The sequence below is a fragment of the Equus asinus genome, chromosome 29, assembly GCF_041296235.1.
Source record: "Equus asinus isolate D_3611 breed Donkey chromosome 29, EquAss-T2T_v2, whole genome shotgun sequence".
Classification (NCBI taxonomy): domain Eukaryota; kingdom Metazoa; phylum Chordata; class Mammalia; order Perissodactyla; family Equidae; genus Equus; species Equus asinus.
In genome coordinates this window covers 25,376,669-25,396,130 of record NC_091818.1, presented here as the reverse complement: position 1 = coordinate 25,396,130, position 19,462 = coordinate 25,376,669, and the positions used below count along the sequence as shown (strand labels likewise).

General features: G+C 40.4%; 1 long non-coding RNA gene across 2 annotated transcripts in view; it reads left to right on the top strand.

Moving 5' to 3' along the window:
* The first annotated feature begins 6,593 nt into the window (after window positions 1-6,593).
* The window catches only part of LOC123282124 (uncharacterized), a 49,415-nt gene continuing 36,546 nt past the window's right edge, over window positions 6,594-19,462 (top strand). Inside the window, exons 1-3 of one of the 2 annotated variants that reach the window (XR_006522097.2) lie at window positions 6,594-6,730; window positions 7,805-7,989; window positions 9,112-9,218. This is a non-coding gene — a long non-coding RNA (uncharacterized lncRNA). Of the gene's footprint in view, window positions 6,731-7,703; window positions 7,990-9,111; window positions 9,219-19,462 lie in introns of those variants that run through there. The other variant, XR_011499223.1, reaches the window with a different exon arrangement.

Sequence of the window (19,462 nt, the reverse complement as noted above, 5' to 3'; positions counted from 1 at the left end):
AGCGCAAATTAATAAAATCAGGAATGAGAGAGGAGAAATCACAACAGATACCAATGAAATACAAGAGATCATAAGAGAATACTATGAAAAACTATATGCCAACAAATTGAACAACCTGGAAGAAATGGACAAATTCCTAGACTCCTACAATCTCCCCAAACTGAATCAGGAAGAAATGGAGAATCTGAATAGACCAATCACAAGAAAGGAAATAGAAACGGTAATCAAAAACCTTCCCAAAAACAAGAGTCCAGGACCAGACGGCTTCTCTGGAGAATTCTACCAAACATTCAAAGAAGACTTAATACCTATTCTCCTCAAACTGTTCCAGAAAATTGAGAAAGATGGAGAACTCCCTAACACATTCTATGAAGCCAACATCACTCTGATCCCCAAACCTGACAAGGACAACACAAAGAAGGAGAACTACAGGCCGATATCACTGATGAACATAGATGCAAAAATCCTCAACAAAATTTTGGCAAACCGATTACAGCAATACATCAAAAAGATTATACACCATGATCAAGTGGGATTTATACCAGGGACACAGGGATGGTTCAACATCCGCAAGTCAATCAACGTGATACACTACATCAACAAAATGAAAAACAAAAACCACATGATCATCTCAATAGACGCAGAGAAAGCATTCGACAAGATCCAACACCCATTTATGATAAAAACCCTCAGTAAAATGGGTATAGAAGGAAAGTACCTCAACATAATAAAGGCCATATATGATAGACCCACAGCCAACATCATACTCAATGGACAAAAGCTGAAAGCCATCCCTCTGAGGACAGGAACAAGACAAGGGTGCCCACTTTCACCACTCCTATTCAACATAGTACTGGAGGTGCTGGCCAGAGCAATTCGGCAGGAAAAAAAAATAAAAGGAATCCAAATAGGTAACGAAGAAGTAAAACTCGCGTTGTTTGCAGACGACATGATCTTATACATAGAAAACCCCAAAGAATCCACAGAAAAACTATTAGAAATAATCAACAACTACAGCAAAGTAGCAGGGTATAAAATTAACGTGCATAAATCAGTAGCATTTCTATACACTAACAATAAACTAACAGAAAAAGAACTCAAGAACTCTATCCCATTCACAATCGCAACGAAAAGAATAAAATACCTTGGGATAAACTTAACCAAGGAAGTGAAGGATCTATACAATGAAAACTACAAGACTTTCTTGAAAGAAATTGACGATGACATAAAGAGATGGAAAGACATTCCTTGCACATGGATTGGAAGAATAAACATAGTTAAAATGTCCATACTACCCAAAGCAATATACAGATTCAATGCTATCCCAATCAGAATCCCAAGAACATTCTTCACAGAAATTCAACAAACAATCCTAAAATTCATATGGGGGAACAAAAGACCACGAATTGCTAAAGCAATCTTGAGCAAGAAAAACAAAGCCGGCGGAATCACAATCCCTGATTTCAAAACATACTACAAAGCTACAGTGATCAAAACAGCATGGTACTGGTACAAAAACAGGTGCACAGATCAATGGAACAGAATTGAAAGCCCAGAGATAAAACCACACATCTATGGACAGCTAATCTTCGACAAAGGAGCAGAGGGCCTACAATGGAGAAAAGAAAGTCTCTTCAACAAATGGTGCTGGGAAAACTGGACAGCCACATGCAAAAGATTGAAAATCGACCATTCTTTTTCACCACACACCAAAATAAACTCAAAATGGATCAAAGACCTAAAGATTAGGCCTGAGACAATAAGTCTTTTGGAAGAGAATATAGGTAGTACACTCTTTGACATCAGTTTCAAAAGAATCTTTTCGGACACTGTAACTCCTCAGTTGAGGGAAACAATAGAAAGAATAAACAAATGGGACTTCATCAGACTAAAGAGCTTCTTCAAGGCAAGGGAAAACAGAATTGAAACAAAAAAACAGCTCACTAATTGGGAAAAAATATTTACAAGCCACTTATCCGACAAAGGGTTAATCTCCATAATATACAAAGAACTCACACTGCTTAACAACAAAAAAACAAACAACCCGATCAAAAAATGGGCAGAGGACATGAACAGACATTTCTCAAAAGAAGATATGAATATGGCCAATAGACACATGAAAAGATGTTCATCATCGCTAATCATCAGGGAAATGCAAATCAAAACTACACTAAGATATCACCTTACCCCCGTTAGATTGGCAAAAACATCCAAAACCAAGAACGACAAATGTTGGAGAGGTTGTGGAGAAAGAGGAACCCTCATACACTGTTGGTGGGAATGCAAACTGGTACAGCCACTATGGAAAACAGTATGGAGATTTCTCAAAAAGTTAAAAATAGAAATACCCTATGACCCAGCCATCCCATTACTGGGTATCTATCCTAAGAACCTGATATCAGATATCTCAAGAGTCCGTTGCACCCCTATGTTCATCGCAGCATTATTTACAATAGCCAAGACGTGGAACCAGCCTACATGCCCAGAAACTGATGATTGGATAAAGAAGATGTGGTATATATACACAATGGAATACTACTCAGCCATAAAAAAAGACGAAATTGGCCCATTCACAACAATGTGGATGGACCTCGAGGGCATTATGTTAAGCGAAATAAGTCAGTCAGAGAAAGACGAACTCTATATGACTCCACTCATAGGTGGAAATTAGTATATTGAGAAGGAGATCTGATCGGTGGTTACCAGGGAAAAGGGGGGGTGGGGGGAGGGCACGGAGGGGGTAGTGGTGTACCCACAACATGACTAACAAAAATGTACAACTGAAATTTCACAAGCCTGTAATCCATCATAACATTAATAAAAAAAAAAAAAAAAAAAAAAAAAAAAAAAAAATAGGGAAGTTGGTTTAGGTCATCTCTAAGTTCCCGTTTGTTCTAGAATTCTATGATTTGAAAAGAATATGTATATATAACCATGTTTAAAAACTCTTCTGTTAACTGGAGAACAGTTGAACTATAAGTTTTTCAAATTTTCTGACCATTTAAGGAAATCTATTTATTTCAGACTGTAATGTATAATCCTGCTAATTTGCAAAGGCATTTTCTTATAGCTAACAAGATAAACTAAAGGCCTTTTTGGTTTAAAAGAGGTGGAAGACCAGGGAGGGAGAGGGAAAATTCAACTCTACAAGTGTTTATCAGGTACCAACTAGGCAAATTTAGAATTAATGTTGTTAGAGGTTTCACCATTAAAGAGAGAAAGCCACATGACTGTTAGTTTATGAAACGAGCCAACAGGGAATCTGACAGCAGAACTCGAACTGAATGAACCACCCACTTATCAAAGAGGATTCCTTCACTCCTCCATTCTCCCTTGACTCTGATGTCATCCTTCTAATAAAGCACTTTTCTCATTGCTACGTAGTAGTTTGATTTCTTCTCTACCTCTCTGCTTGGAATTGGAGTTCCACAAGGGGAGGATTATTTCTTGTTCATTTTTGGACCCATCTTTAAGCGCAGTGCCTGCTATACCAGTCACTTGATAAATATCTAATCAATGGAGGATTGAATGACTGATTGAATGTATGAATGGAAGCAGTAGCCACTCATTTATTAGCTTTAGCATCTATTAAAAAGGACCATCTTATAGGTTGCAGTTACTGTGCAACTTAGGTGTTTGTAGGTATTTAAAATATACATTTAAACTGGCATGTGAGAAAGTCACATAGTTGGATAGGATTGCTGGTTCCTGCTGAGTGCCATCCCTTCTTTACTCTAGGATTCTGTTGTATCTTTTTTTGCCAAGGAAGATTTGCCCTGAGGAAGATTGCCCTGTGGCCAATCTTCCTCTATTTTGTATGTGAGTTGCCACCACAACATGGCAGCTGATGAGTGGTGTAGGTCTGCGCCCAGGAATGGAACCCAGGCCTCTGAAGCTGAGCATGCCGAACTTAACCACTAGGCCACAAGGCCAGCCCCATGGATTCTGTTATATCTTATACATGTGTGTGGCAACACCTCTCCTCGTACAAATCCTTCTGACTTGAACTTGCATCACACCAGCGAAATATCTCTAGTAATCTAGGTCTTTCGGCAACTCTGGGGCTAAGAATCCTCAAAAGACCTAAATGAAGAGCTTTGAGGAATTAACCCCCTCCTGCTGTCCTTTGTGGAAGCTCTGCACTGTGCTCTCCCACACTGAACACTGGTGTACACTTACCACAGTTCCTTATTTCTAACTGATGCTGGACGGTGAGCCATTTGTTCCAGCCCTGGAAATACTCAGTGAAGCTTTGATGTAAACTCAAGTGGTGCTTTTTCAAGAAACCCTCTCTTTTGACAAGCCAGGACTATTCTGGATGCGTGGGAGGGGTGAAGTGGCCACCACCAGGTGGAGCAGTTGGGACTCACCTGGAGATGAAATCATTCCCCATCTTACCTTCGCCTCTAATCGGCTGAGTCACCATCAGCAAGTTACTTTCCTCTGTGGACCTCTCTTCTCATCTGTACAAAAACAGGGTTGGCTCAAGAGGACCTGAACCATCTTACCCTGCTCTATCATTCCTGAAATGCTGCAGACTTTTTCTTTCAGAACTGAAAGTAGATTCCAGTACGAGTTGTCCTTCCAGCTCTCAGTGAGCCCTGCCCAGCCACTCCCTTCTCCTCTTGAGATAATATTTTAGCAGTAATCTTCCCCAGGCTCCACCTCAGTCTTGTGCTTTTTATCTTTCGTATCATTGTTTTCTTATTCACATCTAATCTGGGTTGCTTTACAAACCTTCTGGAAAAATTAAAATCCACTTGGCATACATTTATTTAGGTATTAATCTTAATCTGAACCACATACTGGGACAGGACAAGACAGGGCTCAGCCCCCCAGGCTCATACAGCTTTGTAGAAATGCCAGTTAGCTCCATTGTTGAAGATTCAAATTTTAAAGACCCTAGATGCTTACAAACATTGCCTCTCTCTCCCACTCTGAGAATTTTATTTATGCATTTCCAAAAGGATATAAGGAAGTTACTAGTACTATAAATACAAATGGTGATGAACATTTTTCTCTTTCCTTGGTGCAAACACAACACGTACCTTCTATTGAGTATTAATTTGGTTAGACTACTTCCATTTGCAGAATCGTTATCGTACTGTGACTATATTTTTTAACGATGGGGAAAATGTTAAGTAAAAAGCAAGATGTTCAAAGTTCTGAGGACCCAGAGTTGGAAGGGAAGCAGGCCCAGTGAGCTGTGTGGACCAGTGGTGCTGAGTGAGATGAAGGGATGGAGGTCAACCTGTGGGCATAAAGCACCATAGTGCCCTCTAAGGGTGAGAGTTACTGAATTACTTGGCTGACATACAGTTTACCCTTTAAAAGCTTTTGAAAAGCAAAATTTTAGCTGCACTTCTGCTCCAAGAGACTAAATTCTACCTAGAGAAACTCTAAATCTATTTAAAGGAAATCCATCTATTCCCACTGAAAAAGCTGAACCAGAGTGGGCGCCAGGAAATGGCAACTTCCTAGGTTTCCACAGTGAGGTCCATTTTATGACCTGCTAATAGTCACAGAACACCCAGTCGTCACATACTTCACTCGAAGCACAAAAATACTTCCAAGGAAAAATATCAGTGAGTTTCAAATGGTCCTCACCTCTTCTCCTCTCCATTATCTTAAGTATTAGAGAATTGAGAACATTATACTTTACACGCTTTATAGTTGAAATTTGATTGGTTACTTTTCCTTTCCTTGTTTTTACTTTTTGGTAGTTTTATTGTCTGATTATTAATTATTGTTGACATTTATCAGTAATGAATGACTATCCAAGAAAATCATACCAACTTCAATATGCATGTGAAAAATACTAGAAAATGTGCTTGCTATTAAAGAATATTTAACTAGAAAAAAAGGGTCATTTTAGGAAAAACGTCTTTCTTAGGTAACATATCCCATCTTTTTGCCACTATCTCTGAGCTCTTATCTCCTCTCTCGAATTACTGGGTTTTTGAAAGTAGAACAACATTTTGCTCACTTTTGTGTTCTTTCCAATTCCACAGGTCTCGCACAATGAAAGAGTGCAATAAAATGCTTGATTTAATGCTATTGATTTTAGGAAAACCTTGTGACGTAAGCAATTAAGCAAATCATTCACCACTTGTTACTCAACAAGAGAGATCAAGTAACTTGCCCTTGGTTGCACAGCTAACAAACGGTAGGGCCTGGATTCAAACTCAGGCCGTTTGGTTCCAGAGTTCGCTATACGTAGTCAAGGGTACATGTTGGTATACCCCTCCCCCCCATCACACACATACACAGCTGATGTTGCCTCCTTTTCCCTTAAAAGTCCTGATTTTTACACAGGTATCCACACTTCCTGTATGCAGCCCACGTCCTGGAGGGAGTTGGTTTCATTTCTTGCTTCTGAGATGGAGCGTGTAGCTGGGCCTACACTCGTGATGCGCTCGCTTTCTCTGGACAGAACTATTGCATCAGAGGTGGACAGTAAGGCTGCAGACCATGTTTGCTGAGGGATTTCTGGGAGAGAAGTGTCCTCTCTCTTCTGGAAAAACTTTGAGTAACCACCTTCTTTCTCTATCCTTAGGTATAAATGGAAATACAGCCCAGGTGGTTGTGGACAGCCAAAATAGAACTTCTAGAAGTGAAGTTGACATTGACAAGGGCAGACAGATGTAGAGTTAACCTGGTCTTGGAGGACATTGGTGAGCAACTCAATCAAATCAATCCTGAAACCAACCCTACCTCTAGCACTCGTCATGTAAGCCATTAAATCTCTTTTACTGTTTAAGCCACTTCGAGTTGTTTTCTATCTTTTTCATCTTCTTGCTCAGTGGAAGCTGTTCATGGCCATAATTTGGCAAGATAAGATTCTATCCCTTTCTCAAAAGCAAACTGGTGAGAACTTTGACCAAGTATAGTTGTTACGCTTGGTGAGGACTAATTAGATCTTGGTATTTAAGAGCTATGTGATAACTGGTTCGTGTTATATTTACAACTCTATTTTCAAATAAAGTCTAAATGTCAGGTGCCTGAATACAAATGTAAAAATCTCAGGACCTGCTGTTACTGCAGCTGAACCTAAATTATGGCTCCCTTACAGAGAATCCATACTTTTCTTTCAAGCCAAACGCAGATTCCTTCATGTATTTCCAAATAAAAGTAATAAACCGCCAAGAAAAATATTTAAAACATACCTCTATAACAGGATAAAAATTAGGGAAAGGTCATATTTGTCTGTTCCAAGGGAAAAATCATCTCTTAAGTTCCTCCTCTCTAGGATTTGCTTCTCTTCCAAAGTAGAGCCATTTAAATAATTTTTGGAGTAGAAGATTTGATTGTTGGTAATTATAAAGACAAATAATTCAAGGATAAAGATAAATAGTCCAAGGAAAAAACTGTCATCTTGGAGGAGAGTTTCCTTGAGATTTCAATGGTCCTAAACTTTAAACTAGATACAACGACAGCATAGGGAACCAAGTGTCCTTAGAATAATGGGAGGGCATGTTGATTCTTCTTGGTTAGGAAACCTGCAAGGCCCTCTTATGTCAAGGTCTCTGTTGTGTTTTCCCTTTTTTGACAGAATCTAAAGGCTGAATACTTTCCTATTCAGCTTGGAGAGTACTTCTTTCATCTCCTGGCCCTGTATCTTGAACAGTCAAATAGAATTATAGGATGCACATTAAAGTTGGGAATAAGAACATCATTTTCTGCTTTTGGTTTATTCATATTAGAAAGAGCAGAGGTCCCAAGCCATCTAATGTCACGGATGCAGTATCCAGAGAGTCTCTCATTTCAATAACTTCCTATAAGGAAGACTGGTTTGATTTTCAAGGTCCCTGGACTACAGAGAACGTGAGCTCTTGCTGCAAGTCACCTGCCTCTAAGAGACATAAATAACCACAACTGGCAGAAAATAAAGCAGGCAATCTCTGGAAATGCCTGGATAAATTAAAATGAAATACAACCCAAGACTCCAGCACTGTAGACTCCGTTGAATGCTGTGTTGCCAGTCAGCAGGTAAGATTTTAATTTATTTTATTATTGCATTTTTATGACAAAGTGTAACATAATTCATTCATGTTGTGAATTAATCCTCTCTCCTTCATAAAAATGGCATACATGATGATGACCTATATTAAAGTAATTGTCTACCATGTGTAGCATTATAGTGATCATCCATAAATAATATAAAAGCTTGCAGAAAATTAAAGTAGAAAGCACATAACTGCGGAAAGAGATAAATCTTTAAATATTTGTGGTTTTTTTCCTGCTCACATATTGAGCTAGTGTTTCAGCCATTTGAGCCACCTAGTGGTAATATCCATGAAATATGATTTCTTATACAGAAAAATAATGCAAAAGCTTTAACAGTTTCCAACTTAACGGGAAAGAACTGAGTGAAACAAATCAACCACTGTGTACATTCAGATTTTCAAATTAATATTTATTTATTGGTGGAAGATTGAGCATTATAAAATAAATTATAGAAACATAACTCTTTGCTTATTTTGTTTCTTCTAGTAGAGGCTACACAGCCAAGAAAATAAAAATTATAAGAAATTACAATAGTTGATGAAGAGGAAGCTTTTGCTATGTATGACAAAGAAATAGCTATAAAACATTTAATGGACTAAAATGACTAATATATTTTAGAACTTACTGTATTCAAATGTCACCTTCGATAAATGGTCTTGAGTATAGGTAGCCATGTTTCCTAAATCTGTCTTCCAGCCAGTCATCAGTTATATTCAAAGAACAAAAGTTAATCACCAATCTGCTCAGCGGTCCGTTAGGAACGCTCCATACCCAGATTAGATGGTGGCTAATTTTAGATTTCTTTGACTGGGAATTGCAGATCAAACTCAGTTTCCATGTTGGCTCTGTTCTTATGTAATAACTTCCTGCAGAGCCAGATCACTAAATACTGTTCACATCACACGCTAGAATCCACATTCATCTTTTCCTTGTTAACTTTTAGGGAGTTTTTTATTTGTTGTTCCAAGAGTGTCAGCTTCTTTGGCTTCCTGCTTTCTTAAATTGCCATATGTCTCTAAAGAGGTTTTTCAGAAATCAGAATTAGCACAAAGAAATTATAGATTTGTCCTCTTGTTCGAACTCACCAAGCTTCCTACTTGGTAGGATTGCAAAGCCATGATATGAAACCAGCAGGGAGAACAGCTTTGTTTTTGGATGATCCTGCTTGTCTGACCTCTGACCTCCTCCCTTCTCATCTGTGCTTTCATGAGGTGAGTAGAAGCCGGGTGGTTTTCATGAGTGGTTCTGGAAGCGAAGGTATCTAGAGGAGTGAAGAGTGTCAGCCTGAGAGCAGAGGAGACCTTTACAGAGTGATTGAGCAGAATAAAAATGAAACAGGCTCTAAAAGAGGGGAAGCTTCCCCGAGAGATAAGGCACCCAGGCATATCTCTGGGAGAATGACGTCACTGAGGGAGGGTTCTGCTTGAGCCTATGGTGGAGGTCTATTATTGTGACTTCTTTTTTTCTCTATGAATACTAGCTTTCTGGAAAGAATGTGTGGTCATGAGGTAGATGTGTTTTCCAGCCTGGGCCAATGAGAATTTCCTCAGGTATTTTGAACTTGGTACCAGTGAGAAGAGTCCGCCCGACATCTTCTCTGAGGTGAAACCTGGGAGATGCGAATTGTGGTGCTGCTTCCTGCTACGTGGAGAAAATCAGTCCAAAAGATGAGAGATGGAAGCCGAGATGCAGAAAGGGGCAGAGACACGGGACAGGGAGAGTGTCTGAACCATGTTTCTTGGAACCAATGCACTTCTCCCTTTGCCTCAACCAGTTTGTCGTGGGTTTCTGTCACTTGCAACCCCGAGAGTCCTGATTAATACAGAGCAGAAGCTGCCTACACACAGCCACGTAAATTATTCTAGTGTTTTAGTGCAGAAAATTGATGGAAAAGAGCAGGTCCTAGAGCCCTGAGAATCAGGTAGATAATGACCGGAAGAGCCCACCACAAGCTGGCGTTGACCATGGCAGAGTGAGCAACCTCCTGTAATCGTCATAGGACGCTGAGAGAATCTGTGCCCATGTAGGTGTCTGAAGAACTTCAGGAGGACATGGAATTTTCATCTACCCTAAAATGCTCATTACAGACCATATGTTTCCTTAATTTCTTTTCTCACTGTTAAAATTTCTACTGATACATTGTGATGACTCACTTTTACAAGTGGAAAGTACCAGGATGCCTAATAATAGTTTCTGGGTTGGGGCTGATGCTAGCTATATCAATATTGGTGCCTGTTATGCCCACAGCTCCATTTGAGGGAAACTGCCCAATATACCTCTTCTTAAAACTTTGGCCCCATGCAGCCATGTTTGGTATCAGGTAGACGTCAGCTGAAGCTAGGGTCTACTCCGTGTTCAATCTGGTCTTGATTCCACATCCTCTTCTCATTCTTCATGGGCTCTTTGAATCAACTTATCTATTCTCACGGTTAGCTAATTCCCAGGAATGTGCTAATGGTTTCCAAATTCACTTCTCTGGTATTGAATTCTTTCTTGAAATCAAGTTCTTTATCTAATTGTGTTGGACATTTCTTGTGAGAAGTCCTGTGGAAACCTCAAAGTCAATGCATCTAACAACTAAACTCTTACTGAATTCTTCATTTTCCCTGGGTCAGAGAGTGGCATCACCATCTACCCGGTTGCTTAAGCCAGAAACTTGTGAATCCTTGGGGACTCCTTCCTCTTTTGACCCCTACATTTGACCAGTCACTATGATTTTTCCACACTATCTCTGTTACTTCCCAGGCGCATCTCTTTCTCTCCATCCCTACCACCACATCCTTAGTCAAGATCCTTATTAGTTTTTGTGTGGCTTATTAGAACAGCCTCTTAACTTTTCTCCCAGACTTGAGTTATTCACCACGGGCTATCACTTTCCTTTCTGGAGTTAACTTTGTAAATCGAAGATCTCATAATGTCATTAAACATTTTTTTCATGACTCCCCTTGCTAAATAACTGTAAGTTCTTTTGTATGGCTTTTCCTGCCTCTCCAACAAGATTTTTAGCCCTTCCCTTCTGACCATTCCACTTTCTGGCTGTGTGAGTTGCTCCCTGAATGGGTCATGCTCATTCTTGCCTCAGTGCTTGGGCTGCTCCTTCTGGGAATACCGTCCCCGCCACTTCTGCCTGTACAGCTTCATGATTCAGCTCAGTTACTCCCTCCTTTGGAGAGCCTTTCTTTCTTTTTTTCCCCCCTTTTTATTAAGATTATGATAGTTTACAACCTTGTGAAATTTCAGTTGTACATTATTGTCAGTCACGTTGTAGGTGCATCACTTCACCCTTTGTGCCCACTCTCCACCCCCCATTTCACCTGGTAACCATCAGTCAGTTCTCTTTATCTACATGTTTAACTTCCACCTATGAGTGGAATCAAACAGAGTTCGTCTTTCTCTATCTGGCTTATTTCACTTAACATAGTCCCCTCAAGGTCCCTCCATGTTGTTGTGAATGGGACTATTTTACCCTTTTTTATGGCTGAGGAGTGTTCCATTGTATATATATACCATCTTCTTCATCCAATCATCAGTTGATAGGCACTTAAGTTGCTTCCATGTCTTGGCTCTTGTAAATAATGCTGCAATGAACATAGGGGTACATGGGACTTTTGGAATTGCTGATTTCCAGTTCTTTGGAGAGATACCCAGTAGTGGGATGGCTGGGTCATATGGTATTTCTATTTTTAATTTTTTGAGTAATCTCCATACTGTTTTCCATAGTGGCTGCACCAGTTTGCATTCCCACCAACAGTGTATGAGGGTTCCTGTTTTTGGATAGCCTTTCTTAACCTTCTTCCTCTCTGGACACTTCTACGAGAGCACTTATCACACTGTCTTTCTATCATCTGCTTACTTCTGTGTCTTCCCAAATGTGCTATAAATTCCGTGAAGCTCAAACCAGCAGCTGGATATTGAATGAACAAACAAACAGAGCCTTTCAGTTAACCAGTAAGTTCAAAGAAGAATAAAACCATGAACTATTTACTAACTACCCTGTTTGGAGTTTACACTCTGGGTAGCATCAATACTGAAACCATAAATAAGAAAAATGAAGATATTAGTATTGATAAGACATTGCAAAGGAGGAGCCTCCTGCCATTATCCACCCACTTCTAGCAGAACAGATTGGTGGGTGAGAGAAATGAAATACGGTACCCTAAACTGACCAAAACTAGGGTGGGAGGAAGGCAGTCATTTCATTGTGATAGAATAATACCTGGGTAGAGACTCTGCTCCCTTGTTAACTTTTAAGCAGCTGTAACAAGCATTGGCAGGTGTCTGCATGACCAAATTTGAAAGCCTTTGATTGTCCAAAAAAGACTGGAAAATGCTTTTCCAGAAGCAAGAGAGAAGAGAAGCTGTCTGGGATCCTGTGAGGACTCAAATGGAAGAGTGGCTAAAATTTGGATTTGTATGCTCCCAACTCAAAGGAATTGTCCAGGTAGCTGTTTTCAGTCTGTCTCCTGTCATTTTATCTATTTAGGCTGTTTCTCTCTCAGTGACATTTAGCAATTAGCTAACAAAATAGCGTTTGCCTTCTTTGTAGGTCGACTAAATTAGTCTCAGGATGGCTGCCTCTTTCCTCTTGGGAGCCTGACCCAGCTGCTGGCGATGCCTTGGTGATTATCCTCCACAAAGGGGAGCTAGAGACACATTTGAGGGACATAAAACAAGGGATCTAGCATAGTGATCAAATCAGAAAATTTCAGCAGCATCTATTTAGCATCAACTCAGAAGTTGCTCCAGAATTTCTATAAAAAGGGGATTTAAGGGCACAATTTGTTTGAAAAGGCAGACTAGGGAGGGGCGGATGGAGATACGGAGATTACGGAGTGGTAGGGTGAATGTAAATCCCTCCTGAGCTCCGGAATCCCCTTCTTGTGTTGCCGTGGTAACTATTTTCTTACTTCATTGTGCTGGACATCACAGGAGATTAAAAAAACAGCAACTTGATTAAAATGAACTCTGCCCTCAAGGGAATTAGAGTTCAGCCAGAGGAGACAGAAAACTAACAGGTGTATGAGGTTATTAACCAACCTGGAAGAATTTTCTAAAGACAACTGAAGTACAGGAAAACCCTATTGTAACTTGATAAACGAGGGTCCAAAAGTTCTGGTAGTGTAAATGCAGAGTCTACATTATTGCAAGATAAATAAATTAATTAGGCGAACCTGTGCAGCTGATTGACCGAGAGGTCTGGGCTGGACCACACCATTGAAATCCTTTGTGCACCCACATGCAATTTAGTATCAGCTGGTGGCCGTTGTGTCTTCTGGCTAAATATCGATGGAGATGATTCTGGGTTTTGGGCCTGGCTGGATTTTCAGGGCAGCAGCAGGAATTCCAGAAATCTCTGAAGCAATGCTCATCTCTTCAGCCCTTTGTAGGGAAATTGGACTGAGAGATTAGTGGGGATACGGACATGCTCCCTTCACATCCCTGTAACCTAAGATAGTGTTGCCTACACTCTCTTCCCCCAGTCTCATACCCTCATCCCACGTGTCTCCTCTCCAGAAAATGAGAACTTTGCTTGCCCTGACCCATTTGAAAAGTGGGTTTGGCCACGGTTGAAGACACTTGCCAATTTTCAATTGCATTGTATCTGGATTCACACTATCCTGGGGCATGGTTATCCAGGGATTTTTCTATAATAATGTTCTCTTTGAGTTGAAAGAAATCGGAGTGTTGCCCTGAGGAGGAAGAATTAAGATATAATTATTGTACAAGGTGGATATGTGTGAATAGTAATAACTAAGGATTATTGAATCCTTACTATATGCCAGGCATCGTTCTAAGCAATTAACTTGTGTTATCTCATTTATTCCTCGAGGTAGCCCGATGAAGTCTTTACTATTATGATCTCCATTTTAGAGATGTAGAAATTTAGGTATAGAAAGATAATTTTCCCAAGAGCATGTGGCTGCTAAGTGACAAAGTTGGGTGTATAAACTCAACTAGTCTTACTCCCGAGACCATATTTTTAACCACAAGGTTATTTTGCCATGGAAACATATAGGTTGTCACTTTGTTTTGTTTTGTTTTAAAACTAGCTCAAATTCTCAGCTGGACTATAATAATTAAAATCCCAGTAGCTAACTTTGTTATAAATGAAAAGAATACCATCAGGGTAGGAAAACCCTGCAAATACTTGGGATTTTGATTTCTCATGTCCAAAGAAATTCTGATTTGATTTCTAATCTTAGCCTCTTATCTTTTCACAGAGGTGTCCTGCAACCTTACTTGTTCTTTCTTTCCCTAGAATTTTCAGTTTTTGTCTCTCTTTTAATTTCTTCCTCTTTCCATTTAAATACGCCCATGTCTACTGTATCTTGGAAAAGAATCATAGGCTGATATATTCTGGGCTGTACCTCTAGTGTTTTAAAAAGACCTATTTCTCTCATTTCCTTCCATTTCCACTCCACTTCCCGAGGGTCTGTCTCTTGAAGGCCCTGGTAATCTAGTTGTGAAGTTCACAGGCATTTGTCAGTTTCATTGGTTCTGGTTCCTTTCTCTTCTCTTATTACAGAGAGATCCAGCTCATCTGCTTCTTTTTTCTTTTTCCTTTTTCATCTCTCATCTTCCTCCTACCCACTCACTGTGGGTTCCTCCAATGCCTATTGCATAGAACTCTGCTATTCTTTTGATGCATTCTTCCCTTTGACAAAGTCATCCATTTTCACCTCTCCCTTTCATACAGGCTATTTTATATCTATCTAAACCTGAGTAATTTCCTCTAACCCAAATGTCAGTATTCATTTCCAAGTGCTTCCTGGAAATTTCCATTTAAGTATTAATCTGCTGTTACCATTGAGCTCAAAGTGAACAAATCTTAGTTCAAAATTGATATTTCCCGTGTGGGTTCTCATGATAATAATAATAATAAAAAATGATTATGCAGCATGTACACAGAGCCTGGCACCATTCTAAGCACATTATATGTATTAAATCATTTAGTCCTTAAAACAATTATTATCCTTCTGTTACAGATGAAAGAACTCAGACCTAGAGGTGTGAAGCAATATGCCCCCAATTGGCACCACACAGCTACAAAGTGGAGCCACAATTCACCCAGGTGGTGTTGTGTAAGAATCTCTACTTCTAACCAATGCTTTATATATCTATGCCATGTTGTCTGATTCCTCACGTTCAAAACCATATTCATCAACATTCTTTTTATCTTCTAGTCCAGTCCATAACTTCTTTACTTTTCTTTCAAAACATTTTTGTCTATATTGCTCAGGGTCTGCAAACGCACAAATGGCCCATTCAAAAAAAGACACAGAGGTATGGTTAAGGGAACCTGAAAGGGATGGAGAAGCTCCCAGGTGCCAAAACCATTGGGAAGCTGTCACCACCCCTAGGCATGAAAGGGCAGAAGGGGTAAACAAAGATTTGGGAGTCCAGAAGAAGCTAGATCTATGGAAGTGGAACCACCACCAGTTCCTAGAGGAAAGCAGCCACTGGCAAACCCTAGTGAGGCATGGGATGTGGGAAGGAGGGTGAGAAGACTAAACATCCCAACCCCTCTCTCCTCGTGGCTTCCGATTTCCCACCTGTGCTTCTTTACCTCGTGCCTGGATCGTTGCTGCTGCCTCCTCTATGATCTAACTCCGCTCCCCTCCGCTTTATCCTGCAGTCCTATCATCAGACCAGTCTCTCTAAGATCCCGCATTCGTTATGTCATTTTTCTTCTCATAACCTTCAAAGGCTTGTCATTACTCTTCAGTCTGTTGTTGGCCATTCTCCAAATCCCGAGTTCAATCTCTCTTTCAGATGTTATCTTCTGCAACTCTCCTAGCCCTTTGCTCTGATTGGCCTCCTCATTGCCATCCCCCTTTCTATAAACACGCCACTCTCATCCCTGCATCAAATGCTGTGATTCATATCTTTCCGTATGCCTGAAATACCCCTGGTCTTCTATCCAGATGCTATACATCCTTCAAGGCCCATATCTTCTGCAAAAACTTCTCTGACCGCTCCTACATCAGTGGGTCCCTCTATCTTCCCAGGTTTCTGCTGAATTGTGGTAACACCTTACCAGTTAGGTCTTAATTGTTCCTATATGTTTCATAAACACATGCTTTGTCTCCTCTAACCGAAAGGTGAGGATCCCCAAACCAAAGGTGTGGTCGATTGTTCGTTGGTGTGACTCTCATTTTCTAAGCTATAGCAGCTTGAAGGGGTACAACTAAAGCAGTGTGGGGGACAGTTAACATGCCAGCAAAAAGTGATCTATGCTCTGAGCCCCTTGCTGTAAAATCAGGGCCACCCCAGCCTTCAAGTCCCTCGCTCTCCTGGCAGAGTTCCAGGTCCTCTCCTTTGCTGCTGAAGCACTTCAGATCAAGTGCCAGAGTCATCTCTGCGGGGCTCCGTCCGTGCTACTGTAGGCTGCAGGTCTTACCGCAAATTGAGATTGATCAGTGTTCTGTGGGCATCTTTCAACTTTCCTTCTGGGGATTGTTCATTTCCATATGGTTTGCGTTCTTACTCTTTGTGATGTAATCCATCCTGTTTGCCAAGAGTTGCCTGTTGGAATGGGATTATTTGGTTCACACCTCTAGAGAATTCCAGTCTACTGACCCCTAGCTAGTGTTTCTGGCTTAAGTTGGTCCATGTCAACTCTTCCCTCATGCAGGGCAATGCCTGGGAGTTAATCTTCATTTCTCTTCTTTGCTCAAGAATCTGAGTGCTGGGGCTGTCTATGAGCTCTGTTCAGCCAAGAACCCTCTGTGGAACCCTCTGTGACATGCTTGGGCACACCTGAGTCCCCTAACTAGCATGATAACTTGTTCTCACAAGACCCTTCCTTCTATTTGTCATTCACTGTGGTGTTTACATATTGATCTTTTCTCTTTCCTTTTCCCAATATCATACTTTTAGACCTTAGAATCTCCTTTACTCTCCCTAGGAGGCTTAAAACTCATCCTTTTAAGAGTTAAGTAGAGGCAGGATGAGTTAATGAACATAAATGGACTTATTCCATTGGTCGTTTGTTTGGTTTCTCTGGCCTTATATCTAGAAACCTGTCTCACCTTTTTGTCTTTTTCTACCTTGTCTTTTTAAATGAATACTCCTTAAGATGACAGGTTCTCCAATAGCTTAATCTGAACTGGAGAAATTTTAAAAAACGATCCTAAGAAAGCCTAAAGTATTTCAGAAGGAGGAAGAATTTGTGTAGTGAAATCTATTAATAATGGATATCTTGGGGTCTTCTGAATTATATATGTACAGCTGAAAAAATAATTCTTTGTGCTCATTAATTTTGGAGCAAAGAAATGCAACTTTCATCCTTTTCTAATCTGCTATGGTTTGTAATTAGGTGATGAAATGCACTCTTCTCCAAAGTCAGCATCAGTTAGCTGTCTGGATGTTTCTATCTATCGAGTCAAAGCTATCTTACTTTTTTAGAGATGATCACAGAAATGGAAAGCGTCACGAGACTGGCTAAATCAAGACATAGGGAATGGAGGAAAAAAAGAACCATTGAAAGAAACAACTGAGTCCATACAAGAACGTTCCTTTTGCAGACTTTGACATCATGAAGGACATATTTCTCTGTCTACCTCAGCTGTTATAAAATTGTATGATGTGCAAGAGAAGCTAGAACTAGATGGGAGCAGAGAAGGGGGTCTGGGCCCTTTTGCAAACACCAAGACCTTTTGTTGGAATGGGATAGAAAAAACCCACAAGCTTAACTTGGTAGGTCTGAGGGCTTGCTAATGCAACCAGCTGAAACTTTGTAAACGTTTAGCATAAAACTCATTTTTAATCTCATAAACTTAATTTTTTCCCCTAGCATATGGGATGCATAAAAAGGAAATAAAACTTTAGTAAATTGAGCCTTACTTGTGCTTTATAAAAAAGAAATTGAATTGCTCTAATGGCAGCTGCAGCTGGCTTTCAGCTTCGAACAACCAGTGTAAATCTCGTTTTTAGTGCTTGATTTAGTAAACACTCAGCTGCGAACAGGCTTGGAAAACAACTCTGAATGCAGGGTTTTCCATAAAGGCAGTTATGTAACCTCTGTGTGTTATGCCTTTAAAATCTGTGAAGAATAGCAGAAACCCTGATTGAGATATCTTACAATTATCCTTTACTCTGGATTTAAATCTGCAGAGAGTTTGCTACTCATTATGCACAGAGCGAGCACAAATGGATTCTAATAGGCCATACATTTAGATGTATGTGTGATACTCGTTAAAGATATTAAAAAAGTAGAGTACTAATAACCAGTTGAGAAGCCAGAGTTGAGTTGGGCGTGTCATCTGGTCATCTCCAAGTGACAATCACAGCTTGTTTTTTATTCTGCCCTTCTCTGAGCCGTGTCGGGCTCCTATACATTGAAGAGCCGTGAGAATTCCTGGTTTGTATTCTCTTTAGCAAAGGTTGCACGTGCCCAGCTTGCCATTTTTGCTAAAAATAGGGAGAAAATCTTCTTCCTAATGAACAAGATGAAACATCCAAGTGCTTTTAAATTGACACACAAATCACTTACGATTCTAAAGCCAGTTTATCCTAAATATTTCTAGTGACCTGGACTTAGTGGGGATTTCCGTGTTTTGGTTGTTGGTTTTCCCATCTCTCTATAGACTCACTGGTAGACAAAATGAGAGTTGGCACCTTGTGGCATTCCTGCTAAGGGAATCATTTAAAATAATTCTGGCTAGGATGGCCAAGGTTAACCCTGGGCACAATTTGGAATTAGGATAAATTGATGCCTCTTTTCTTCCTCCCTGAAACATCTTCCAATCCCTCAGGCCTATTTTTAGCTGGCTGCCAACCAGCCCTGCATGAGCAAATGTGTGAAGGTACGCTATTTCTCAGGGGCATTTTCAATTTTAAAAGAGACTCTCAAATGTGGAAAAGTCGTCAGACCCCAAATCTGTGCTGTTTACATGACGGGTCCTGGGGTTGATCGTCTGGGCAGAGGGCAATTTGTTCCAAGGCTGCCTCTGGGCGCAGTGGCTGGACTACAGAGAAGTAAATTCACACACAGCCTCCTTTTTCCCGCCAACTGGTTGTTTGGCTGCCAGCAATTGGAGCTATTAAACACATGGAGACTTGATGAGAAATTCGAAAAGACTAATGCACAGTGTGGTAGGTGGAGAGAGTCACCAGTGGGCGGTTCTACTCGTGGCTCTGCGGTACCAGCTTCGTGACCTCAGGGAAGTCACTTAAACTCTCTGAGCTACTGTCTCGCCCCACCTTTCAGGCCTGTTGCAGGATCAAATACAAACATGAGAAAGTACTTTGAAAACTGTCCCATTGGGTTTCAGAGGACAAATGTGGGCAAGTAGCAGATCCTGTTATGCCTGTGGATGGAATTCTGGATCCTGGAGAAGAATCGATGGCTGACTAAACAGTTAAAAAGGATGACAGCACTACAGAAGTCAGAGTGAAGATATTCAGGTGAAAACAAGAGGGCTATTCCAGGTGTAATCTGTATTATACCTCT